Here is a 13,538-nt window from a genome sequence, read left to right on the forward strand (position 1 = left end):
TTCTACTTCTTGTGGACAAACTACAAGGGCACATAAATATAATAGTTAATTGCATTTCATATTCATTTCAAAAGTTCACAAATATGATCTTCACTTAATGCGGTAAAGATCAATATTGGAAATAGGACGTTGATGTTGTTGACCGTTGGTTGTTGAAAGGAAAAGGAAAATCAACCATCAAGGATTGGTATGCTACTAATTTTAGACGTGGTGAAATGAGCACCGAAGATGGCGAACGTAATGGACGCCCAAAAGAGATTGTTACCGACGAAAACATTTAAAAAATCCACAATATTTGACAATATTTGATATTTTGAATGACCGTAAATTGAAACTGAATGAAATAGCAGACACCATAAAGATATCAGCTGAACGTGTACATCATATCATTCATGAATATTTGGGTATGAGAAAGCAAAGTGAAGAACTCCACGGTCATCCGAGAGGACTGCATACGATGAACCCTACTCCAAAGCGTGGGAAAACGCAGCAGTCGGCTGGCAAGGTTATGGCGTCTGTATTTTGGTATGGGCATGGAATAATTTTCATTGACTACCCTGAAAAAGGATGAACCATCAACAGCGACTAATTATAATATGCTAATAATATACTAATAATATTTGCTATTACATAGCGTTATTAGACAATTTGAAGGATGAAATCGCCGAAAAACAGCCGCATTTGAAGAAAAAGATAGTGCTGCTTCACCAAAACAATGCACCGTGTCACAAGTCAGTGAAAACGATGGCAAAAATCTATCCATTCATCGTATTCTCCAGATCTGGCCCCCGCGATTATTTCCTGTTGTCAGGTCTCAAAAGAATGATCGCTGGGAAGACATTTTCGTCAAATAAAGAGATGATCGCCGAAACTGAAGCCTATTTTGAAGCAAAGGATAAATCGTATTACAAAAATGGTATCGAAAAGTTGGAGGGTTGCTATAATCAGTGTATCACTCTTGAAGGGAATTATGTTGAATAAAAAAAACTAATTTGGCCAAAAAAATTTATTTTACTGTGGTAGGCCGGGGACTTTTCAATTGACCTCTTATAGTAATTAAAACGTATTCAGCGCTTTCACTAGTAGCTTGTCCAGAAACTAATAACGTCCTTGAAGGTTGGCCCTTCGGGCCTTTTAGTTCCCTACAACAATTCCAATACCAACCGCTAAATTTCAGACTGAAGACTGAACAACAAGACTCACAAAAAATGTTATACAATGTGTGGTTTCATGTTTCATCAATAAAAATGCCCGACTAGTTTGAGATCTCTGGGCAATCGAATATTTGGAAAAAGTGGTATCCATACAATTGACAATAAGAATTTTGTTCATTTAAAAATGTGTCAAGATGAAAACTAAAATAGAATAAAACCTTTGAACACCGAAAGATGAATTATTTTTATAAAGTTCAATATGAATTGAATATAGCTTTATAAACAACGTTTATAATACTATAGCATATATCGTATAATCAGTGAAAAAATGCAATAGATATTAAATATGATTAATTATTAAAAAAATTAAATTGAAAATATCAATTGTTTTTATAAAAAATCAGCTCAGTCTTTGTCGATAATTTTTAATACAGTTTGATACTAATATAATAGGTAGATTTAATCAAGTAGCGTGTAAGTTTATTACACAACGAAAACATAGATACCAATTATAGGATGCTGGATTCATTAATCAATTATTTAAGAATTAATTAAACCTATGTATACTCCCGACTATTCTGAAAGATGTCTGTTCGCAAGATATGAGATATTCTCTCACATTTTCCGGATATTTTATTCATCCGATTCTGTTCGTATAATATATGATAATTAATCATTAATAATACATATGGTGATACTGGCTGCGGTCATATATTGTTTACGCAATTTCTATTTTCATTTAACCAGTTAACAACAAACAAGAGACAATTGAAAGTTGAATATTTTAGATATAATTTTTAGAGGAAGCTATTTATAAGTACTCGATTTTGAAGAAGATGATAACGCTATACACTTCCTTCTGATAGAGGTTGGTATGTTAAAAATAGCAAATAATGATGACAGCTTAATGTAGTCATTATTTCTTATTTAAATTTATAATGCTGTTTTAAAAGAGTACTTGTTCATATAATATTAATTTTATAATATTATGTATAAGAACTTATAACCGTGTTGCCTTAAACTGGCTACTAGATGGTTACTGAGATGGCTATTCTTTGCTAGATTTTATTCTTCATCTCTAGAAGAATTTGTTTATTTATTTTATTTAATTTATAGCGATATGTTTTGATTCACTTGGATAAGCATAAATACACCTAACTAGACTGGATAAAACCCCGTCTGAAATGATGTCCAAACTACGTCAGTGATTTTACTTATTAGGATGTCAGTGACGGACCTTGAATAGAAGTTTTTGGTATATAATGAATCTGTCAAGACTTCTATTTTGCTTGTAAAATATTTCAATACAAATTGATGAAGGCAAAAGGTGAAATAATATCATAGGTATAAAAAACAAACATAGAAAATTGGGGATTTAAAATAACATTAATAATAGCAAGGTATTATTACTACAAAGTTCAACATTACGCAGAAATTGAAATGATAATATTCATTCAATTATTAGGTAGTAGGTTACATGTACTATGACTTAATTATTTCGTAATTTTCACTTTTCAGTGCCAGTCGCAATACGCCACAGAAAACTTTTTTTACCTGGAACCTTCGAAAAATGTCGAAATATTAATTTTTTCGATTTTTCTCATTGCATGTAAACATTCAAAAACAGTTAGTTCATCAACTAGTAAGCCGCCTGAAAGTGCTTTTAAAATGCTGAGATGTGAAAACCAATCTCCAATAAGTCTTGCAATTATTTGTCTTAAATTTTTATTTAGACTTCAGGCCGTTCTCTGTCATAAAGCAGTCGTAAAGGCGACGAGTCCACCTGCTGGTTTGAACACTGCTGTCATTATGTTTGTGACTATTTTTCAATTGTGATTGTCTTTAGGCAAGGGTACAAAATCCGACAAGGAAAATGATCCGAGCCACGCCAGTACTAGTAACTAGGCTAGGAAAGACTGGATGTTTTCAGGGACGATCTCTAATATTGCTCACGCTCAAGTCGGTAAGCTTAATGCTAAGGGCCGTCACTCGGAACCCACGTGAAAGAGTCGGTCCAGTCAAGATAACCCCTAGTAGGTAAAAAGAAGACTCTAAAATATATATAAAAAATATAATATTAAGTGGAAAACTGTTATTTTTTAAAGATAAATATTAAGATCATCTAATTTAACGGTTAATTTAGGCTTTATAATAGTTTTTTTACATTGGTACCTCATATTAACACTGAGAGATATGGCGATATGATAATAGTTAATATATATTTTATTATGACTTATTGAAATATAATGTCTCTTCTCATCAAAATTGAGCAACTGAGGTTCCTTATTTTAAGTAAATCTAAAATAAAATCTTACAAACATAATTTCTGATCAATTCTAAAGAAAATAATAATTTCTGATCAGCTGTAATAAAACGAAAATAAATAATTAAATGTGTGTTATTCTCCTAGCCTGAGTATATTACCTAATATGTTTATAATAGCCAATTTTTTTACTTCTTCCATTAGATTAGTACATAAATGGTATTTCTCAAAAAGAAAACGCCGAAACACCGAATTTCTAATGTGATTTTCTCACTAAAGATCGTAACAATGAATCTAAGTTCTTAATATTGAAAGCAAGTGGTTACATAATTAAATAAAAGAATAGAAAACTCATTTAGATACTAGCTGGAAAATACTTTTGGTCAAATCAAGAAATTTTCAAGGCAAAAGTGAAATTGTGCGAGTTTTCTATTTTATTTACAGGTTCGAAATAATCCGCAATTTTTTATAGAATTTTTTTTGCGTAATTCAATTGCAAATTTTTTAAATTAATATGATAAAAATTTATTCCAAAATTTCAACAGCCGACCACAAATGTGTAAATCCGTTACTGAATATATTTATTTTGGTCTAAAAAATATTGTTCTTTTTAAGTTGTCAGCTAACAGCAGTTTATTACTAGCTAGTAAATCTGAAGGAAATTATTTTATTCGCTCAATAGACACATAAGTTCAAAATTGTCACATTAAAGCACTTAAATAAAATCACATACTACAGGTCGTGTTTAGCAGATATTCACTTTTCTGAATATCAATTTTTAAAATTAATATCGCATAATCTGCTGTTATGAATAATTGGAGAGGCTTAAGAGACAAACTCAAAAGACGTTTCTTTTCGATCTGGAATTCAAGTAATATCAAAAACTAACAAAAAGAAGCTAGTTAACCATTTTTATTAAAAATGATTTAAAAAGAGTTATTTCCATCAACTACTTAAGTGATGAAATCTAGTAGAGAGATAAAGTAATTATAATATAGTTGAATTTGTCAAAATAATGTTCGTTACATTCCAAATATCTGAGCAAAGCTTTATTCAGAACTAATTATGACGCACTTCAAATTATCATTAAATAAATGGTTATTTCTATTAAATCATATTAAATTTTATGATGAATATAAAATTCAGTAATGAACTCTGAAATATTTTATTATTAAATAAATATTTTAAATATTCTTAAATTGGGCAAAAATCGACATAAAAAATCGACCACAGGGCATTCCTGGACATCTCACAAGCCTTTGATCGAGTTGCTATTGGAGATTAATCTAAAAAATTAGCAGGTTGCTATCGTGGATTTACTGTGGATTGCCGGAAACACATACTTTCGAAACAAAATTTATATTCGGATGAAGGGGTTTGCCATACAGATATCGGCAGGCGTTCACTGGGGTCGTGCCTTGGGACCAGTCCTGTATCTGCTCTACACTGCTGATATCCGAATAACAAAAGACAGATTTGCAAGGAAAATTTGCCAGCGACTCAAGTATTATCGCAAAAGATATCCGAGGTTGTAGAAAAGTACAAGTAGTAGTCAAAAAGATCCACAAATACAAAGACTAGAGACTAGAAAATACAGTTTAATAGATCCAAATCATTATATGTTAATTTTGCGCTGCGGCGAAAGAACAAAAACCTAATCAAAGAAATTTGTTAATCCTAAAGTCAATTTGGACCTATGCGGTTCAAATAAGGGATTGCATCAAAGCAACTAGTAATCCCACGCTGCGTAAAGAAAGTTTTTAGGTTAATTTCTACATAACCAACAAATTGAATTACGAAATTAATGCAAGATCTGAAAGCATAAAAAAAGGTTACTAGATCACAAAAATGCGGAAGCCTTACATCTATTTGTCAACATGCAGGAAATCAGAAGATTGAACTGAATTGATTAAATTGAACTTGTATAGTGAATAAGTTGCTCTAATTATAGCTAAGTATTTTACCTCTATTTTAGTTTGAGAAATATATACAGATGTATTTATCCCATATTGGCCTTGCTTGTGTATTGGTACAAGCACAAAAGAACAGTAGTAATACATCATTACAGTCTAGTTTCATATATACAATACTTCAAAAACTAGTCGCTAATAGACAATAAAAGAAAGTTATATTCCAATTCATCATTACCTTAAGAATGATGATGAATTCAATTAAGAATGTAAACGAAAACGATGCTATTAATCAATTATGAAAACAGCAGCGGTAGTCTATGGATATCGGTGCTTTAAGTATAAAACATGGTTTAAAAAAATTCTCAAACAAAACAAAACTTCTTAACCATAATATTTATGTATAATATGAGTAACTGAAATGTTTTCGAATTGATTAAAAACATAAAAGAAAAGCTACGTAGGTTTACATCTTATATTAGGTATGCTTAGAGATAATATCCAAAATAAAAATTATTATTCTAAATAATAAGACACACTAGCAACAAAATAAAGTATAATATATTTATAATATATCTATATTGTTGAATGGTGAATATATTTTTTATATAAGGATCGTTGTTAATAATAATACTTAGATTTTTTTATTAGAAATATTTCCCAAATTAGTGGTTTATAGACAAAAGTTATAGCCTAATTCTTCATCCCCATAAGTAAGAATGACAATGGTGATGATCCAGAGATGAATATAGTAGCAATAGCCTTTGGATGTTTGCTGTTTTTAATGTAAAATATCGTTGAAAGAAATATTTCAGAAAAAAACCTTTAATCGATTTTATTATATATACATACGCATAACAATAACTTCACCCCCTCAAGAACAGTAAAAACAACGAAAGAGTGAGATATATTAAATAAGTAAGTACTGTTTTATTCTATTTAAATTTTATAATGAATAGCTTTTGCTTACATGAAGTTGGAGGTTTCTTGTGGCTGATATTGGAAGTATGTTTCGTCCTATTGAAACAACGGCAATAAACTAACGGATAATATATTTATAATAGATAAAAAAATAAACGAGCGTTATTAATTTTAATATTTAGATTTTTTATAACAAATATTTTCAAAATTATGTTAGTCTCTTAAGGCAAGGAATATACTTTTTAAGACTAGTCGCTTATAGATAAAAAAGAAAGTTATACCTCAATTTACCATTCCCATAAGTAAGGAAAATGAGAATGATGGTAACATGTAGTCCTGAAAACCAGTAGTTTATGGCTGTTGGTGCTTTAAATATAAAATATCGTTGGAAAAAATACTTTCGAAAAAAAATTTTTTTAACCGTTTTAATTATATATATATACGAATAACAAAAATTCCATCCACTCAAGAGCAGAGAAGACAACGAGATGGGGAGAAAGATCATTAAACAAGTAGTAAATACTGTTTTGTTCAATTAAATGTTATAATGAATAAGAAATACGATAACGAACTTTGAAAATATATTATTATAATATAAAAATAAAGTACTTTTACTTTTCTTCAATAATTTAATGCTAAAATACCCTCTTACATGGTGTAACAGTAACAGGAGTTAGAGATAATTATTCAAAATAAAAACGTATAATTAATAGTAAGAAACTTTGCTAATAAATTAAAAGATAATAAATTTATAATAGATCAACAATATAGCGAACGATGTTAATAAAATTATTTCGATTTTTATAAGAAATATTTTCAAAATTAGTCTCTTAAGACAAAAGAATATACTTCCCAAAACCAGTCGCTTATAGACAAAAAAGAAAGTTATAACCCCAATGTGACATTCCCATAAGTAAGAAAGACAATGACAAGGATGGTATCTTGTAGCCCTGAAAACAGTAGCAGTAGTCTATGGATGTTGGTGGTTTAAATTTAAAATATCGCTGAAAAAATACTCCCAAAAAAAACCTTTTAACCGTTTTAATTATATATACATACGCATAACAAAAATGCCATCCACTCAAGAGGAGGGAGTACAACAAGAGAGAGAGAAAGAGAGAAAGAACAAGCAACAGAGAGACATAGAGTGACGAGGTTCGAACCTAAAAAGCAACCGGCAAACCCTCCGAAATCCGCAACTTTATCCATAGCCGTCTCTCTCCCCCCTGATTCCCGATTACTGTACGTCTCGCTCACTCGCCGACTTCCAACACCCTTCGCAGAGTTCCGGGGATATCGAGGCGCTCGCAGCGAAACCCCGGTTTATGACCCAATATTAACTGTCTCCCCGAAATAATTTATGTTAATGGCTTTCGAGCCGGTTAGAGAGCATCGTGGAAAGGAGACCGGGGCCCACGATCTTGCGCGGCACCACAGTCGTAGCCCGACCGATGGTGGTGACGCTACGCATCGCTTTCTGTACTCACATCGCCGATTTCTGCTCGTTTGTCGCTCATTGACTCCACTGAGAAATGAATATCACGCGATCGACAGTGTTTTTGTCCCCGACAATATCCCATTTTGATGAAACAAACCTTTATCGGTAAGTCTATAATGTAATTAAACAACTTAAATACATACATAAAATCACACGAGCATGCTTCATAAGAGATCATAGATTTAAGTCGGTAGTATAACACTTTTAGTGCCGGCGCTGGAACCTAGGGAGTCCCAGATGGCGCCAACACTTTCCGACACTAAACACCTATTGATTGATTGCGAAATGACAGAAACGCAAAAGCGTCGGCGTAATTTGATTTGCGGGTTTCCATTCAGTCTCCGGTGTTGATGATGACGAAATGACGCGGGCGTCGTAGAGGGCGCTGGATGGCTCAATGCTCCGTTTGAATTTTCGTGTCGTTATTTCGTAGAGCCGGGTAGGAGGCGATAGCCATTTTGATTTATGCCCAAGGTCGTTTTTGTAGCATCGTCGATGTCACCATATTCAAATGTTGACAAATAACGACCGATTTTGAATTATGACGAAAAGTGGATTTCCGTGTTTGGGGCCTTGAACATGCACACGCATGCCGTTCGTTCGGTCGTTCATTCATTCATTTCGGCGACGGGTCGAGTAATTTAATTCTTGGAATTAGACAAGTTCTATTTATGGCCAAAATTTCGGCGATTATCCTATTTAATTTCGTTCAAGGAATCTAGGAGAACTCTTGACCGTTTACTCGGTAGTTTTTTTATCAAAATTATATATAAAAATATTTGTCGTTATTTACAGATTAATCTTTATTTGTACATTAAATAGTTTAAACTATAAAAAGCAGATTAAATTCAAATAAGACAATCCTAATCATAACAAGTACTAAGAGATATCGAAGACGAGAGGTGAGAACAGATAATGGTCCCGAGCTGTTTTTTTGTATAATCATTGTATCATACGTAATTTCCTTCCAAATTATATTAAAAAATAGTATATAACCAGTATAGTTAATTAAATTATAAAAAGTACGTTAGAAACAATTAAAACGATGTCAAGAATTCTCAATTTAATTTTAAGAGTCTGAGAGCTCAACTAATTCATAGTGTCGTCGTTATCTTCAATAAATTGATGTTTTTTTTTGTCTCCGGCTAACAAAGGCCTCATTATTATTTACATTAGGCTTCTCTGGGTATGTGACACGCCCATTTTCTTTTCAATTCTTTTTACTGCTATTTCTCCCCTTTCTGGTGTTCTATACACGAGCTTGTCCTATTGTCTCGTTTCGAATATTCTTCTAATTTAGGCAGTTCAAGTGAATTTTTATGCAAATTTACTGTCTCTATGGTTTATTAAAACGCTCATCGCAAATCGTTTTAAAGTCCTTCCATGGCCCGTCCAAATTGAAACTAAGCAATCAGCAATAAAATCTTTTTAATTTGTTGAAATAATCGAATCCCCGCGTCCGTCGGCAATTCCCGCTCCCCGGTTACGACCGTCACCCTCCGCCCTCCCGCCGGGCATCCTCGCCGCCCCGGCAGCGTCGGCGGGGAAAAAACGGCGAGTTGGAAACTGGCAGGAACGTCATCTTCTTTGCCGCGGGCCCGCGTACAATTTAATTTACATCGTCGAATCAAAATGCAAATGAGAATGTTGATATCGATTCGCAGGGGGGCGCACGCGCGACTGCCCCATTGAAAACATAGACGATGGCGGCGTCCGCATCGATTTTCCACTGTTTTTCGGCTCGACGGCGTCTTTCATCTTTCTGCTACTGTGCCATTTCCGTTTTTCCTTAAACATAAATTATGTCTATTGATGGGAAAGCGGGAGACATTCTGTTCGGTATCTTTTTAGTTTCATATATAACGAAAACTATCTTCCTTTCGGTTTGACATAGATCGCAATATGTTTCTCTTAATTTCTTTATTTAAAGCTTTTGATCATCAGTCATAATTAATGTAGTTATTTTATTAAAGATGTTAGTAATTTTGTATAAGAAACTATATCAGTTCAAGTCAATTAAGTTGGTAATATATATATATATATATATAGTTTAAACCTTTTAAAGGTTTTTTTTTAATTTGAAAAATCGGTACAATATCTTTTATTCAAATAATTGTCGATCGATAGTCGCTATACTTTCATATCTTACAGTCAACTTATAGATTCCATCTCGAAAGAACGACGTATCTTTTGAGGCTATTCATGAAACGATCCATTTTATTGAATCTTCATTTCTCATGAAGCGCTGCGCTGATAGGACGCAAGGATCAGAAGTAGCAAGCTCTGGAAAATACCGTGGGTGGAGTAACACTTTCCGTTTTAATGTTTTCAAGTGTTTTGCAACATGAGGTCGATCGTTGTGATGCTGACGAGTAAGATTGCTGTGTCTTTGTTCGTATTCTGGCCGTTTTTCGCAGTGTCCCACATGAACATATCAATTGTAGTCGATAGCCATCGCTATTGATAGTTTAATTACCATTTATAGTATACTGGTGATCCCAATAATAGATCCATGGATATTTGGCTTTTCTGGGATGTTGATGCTCAACCAAGTGGTCCCAGAATTTCCTTTACCACAATCCACTTTTAATAGCCAGTAAGGATACGAGGCAAAAAGTCTTTCTGATTTTGCCGTTGAAGCAGCATTTCACACATGATCAAATGCCTTTTAATGGCTCTTTATTTCAATTCATACGGCATAAAATATCCAAGCTTTTGGATCATTCCCATATTCTTTAAAATAATTTTTCTCCTCACATTTAGACGAAATGAAACATACTGAAGGATGAAAACACTGAAAAGTCAGACTTTCAGTCAAAATCAAGTTGGTTACAAAGGTACCTGATGATATTTAAAACATAATAATACATAATACATTTTCCTACCTACAGGATTGTTTATATATTACTAGCAGATACCCGTCCGTTTCGCTAAAGACATGATAGAAGTTGATCGTAGAATCTAGGTTTAATATATGAACAAAATCCTTCACTTCAAAACTCTGATGCCTGGCTGGGCGTAATATAAACTAAGTATTCATTAGCCATGAATTTAAAAGTTGGAATTTAAGTTATTTACTTTGTTCTGAGGGAAGTCATTTCAATATATACATTATATTTATCATCGTATATCAAAAATGCTCTAAGAGCAGTTCCTGAAGGTTTATTGCTATTTATTCCTAACTTGTAAATCTCTTCCGTCTTTTCTAATAATTAAGTAGTATTAATTAATTGCACATGTTCGTTCCTAATTTGAATCAATTAATCTGTTAACGCTTTGTCAACTATCTCTATCACTATTTGCGTATTACGAGATTTAAATGTAACAAACATTTTGGAAAACTTTCGTTTACTTTTTTTTTTGTTGTTGAACGTTGTTCTGATAATAGACATGACAGTAAAATACTAATCTTATTTGGTGCTGTGGTTCTGAAGAGGGTATACATACATCTCGGCGATTCGTTTTTATTTATATACATAGATTGAAGTTAGTATAGTGTATTGTATATTTTTCATCTAAAGAATACAGCGAAATTATATAACACGGTTTATACTTGTATTTTTTTATGTGCTGTTACTTCAAAACTGTCAATACCGATACTAATTATTGAGCATAAAATAATAGTGTTAAACTCAACTTAAGTATCTAATTTTACTATTGACTAACGTAAGAAAACAATTAATAATTTTTGATTGATTTGGGCCGTAAAATCAGTTCAAACAAAGCGTATTTACTCCGTAGCGAAAATCAATTTGGATCAAAAAAATCTCTTCGAAGGGGTCGGAGGAAAGGCGACCTTGGCGTAGTCAGGGGTGGCTTTAAATTTTCTTGCCTTCTGTTGCGAAATATTCAGACTTGTTGTCTTTGTTAAACAAAGGCGCATCCATTTTCCATTATTGTAATTCCCATTTTTCTAATATTGTGCTAAATACTCTCAATATTTAACCAATTAATAATAAGTCTTCTACACCCCATATAAAATAACAAAACATAAAAAAAAAATTTTTTGTTAATCAAAACTTCTTAAAGAATCTCATTTTAATGTCTTAGGATTTGTTTATGTAGTACTACATTATTGTATGTTATCAGTGTGTTATCTTCTAAATAGGTATCCAATTATATATTATTATATATAAATATATTCGTCTATTCAAACCACTATTATTCAATTCAAACCTATTCATTAAAATTTAATATTCACTTCTTCTTTCTTCTTATTTACATATGTTTTCTAGTTCATCTGCATGTATGAGTTCGCTATTATTTTGCTGTGTTACTATATGACATTTATTAAATATAACATATATTTTCAGTCGACGGTAGTTATATGTTACTTGTTTTTGTGTTGTTTTTTTTACTTTGTTTCTGTTTAATTTTGTTTGTTTTCAAAAGTAATCATCCGTATTGAAATTGATGCTGCAAACCCACATCCCATTTGAATAATCTAATATAACAAAATGCAAGTTAATTATGTATTATCTCATAGTTATTGTTAATACACCATGCTATATCTGAAAAAACTCCTGTATGTAAAGTAGATCTGTCAGTAACTCCATTAATCAAACAGTGTAAGACTCCGTATGTGCAGGAGGGCCTAATTCGGTAGATCTGGCCAGTAAACAATTGAAGATCTTGATGTAATAAAATTTCATAAAATTTTCATTTTATTTCATTATCTTTATTTGTATCAATTTTTTCATTTTTTAAAAGCATATGGTGTATTTCTTCAATTACAATTTTTTACAATACACACACAATATATATATATATATATATATATATATATATATATATATATATATATATATATATATATTTAATTTAAATCTGTAATCAGTATATTACTTGAATTATTTCAATTACTAATATTAACCTAATATTTTGGTGAAATGGTTTCTTACCACGGAGTTATTAGTATGCAATTATTAGTGGTTGTTTTAGCACAAGTATTAAGCAGAAACACCAAACTGGATAAGACATTTGTTCATTTTTACTTTTATTTAAAACAAGATATCACGGCTTTCATGTAACTACTAACTAAAGTGCTATTATATAAAAATAAATCATTAAATATGATACCTAATATTCTTGAACTTAATTGCAGAAATATCATTACTGCACTTACTGATCTATATGGCATCAAATAAAATAAAAATAGCGCTAATAATTTTATTAAATATTATGTATTTATTATATATAATAATTTGAGCTTTTAGAATTACTTATATTGAATTAACTTTTTCAAATTTAATATATGTTAAAATACTTTCCTCATTACAAAATAGTATTATATCATATAATCTGTTGTACACCACTGCCTATAAAGTATGTAATTTTGCTATTAATCTAATAAGTTTTAATTTACGATGAAATAGAGTAGATGACATAATTTTTATTTTCTACCACGTCTATAGTTGCGTAGGCCCGAACAGGACAATTTTCGTTCGGGGCACAGATGCCAACAGTAGATTCTTTTTGCCATAAATGGTGAAATGGTCACCGAAACGGATTGTTTATTATTTCGGTCGATCATAATTTATTGGACTACATTGTGGCTGACTTCTGAGAAAACGACCGTACACGTCTGGTTTACATCGGAACGTAAAACGTTTTCTACCTGAAAGTGATAGTTTCTCGACGTAAAAAAATACAATCGTCAATGTACGGATCGATTCGGTTTTTAGTGACGACGAAGTCGTTGAATATAATGCAGATTTATTGCTGTGGCATTGTCTATTTTGCCCTGCTCTAAATGGGTTCCTTACTCCTAAATGGCATTACAAGGCACTGTC

Source organism: Rhynchophorus ferrugineus, unplaced genomic scaffold, assembly GCF_030347505.1.
Source record: "Rhynchophorus ferrugineus isolate W39M unplaced genomic scaffold, kcgeb_rfMv2 rfM1, whole genome shotgun sequence".
Lineage (NCBI taxonomy): Eukaryota > Metazoa > Arthropoda > Insecta > Coleoptera > Curculionidae > Rhynchophorus > Rhynchophorus ferrugineus.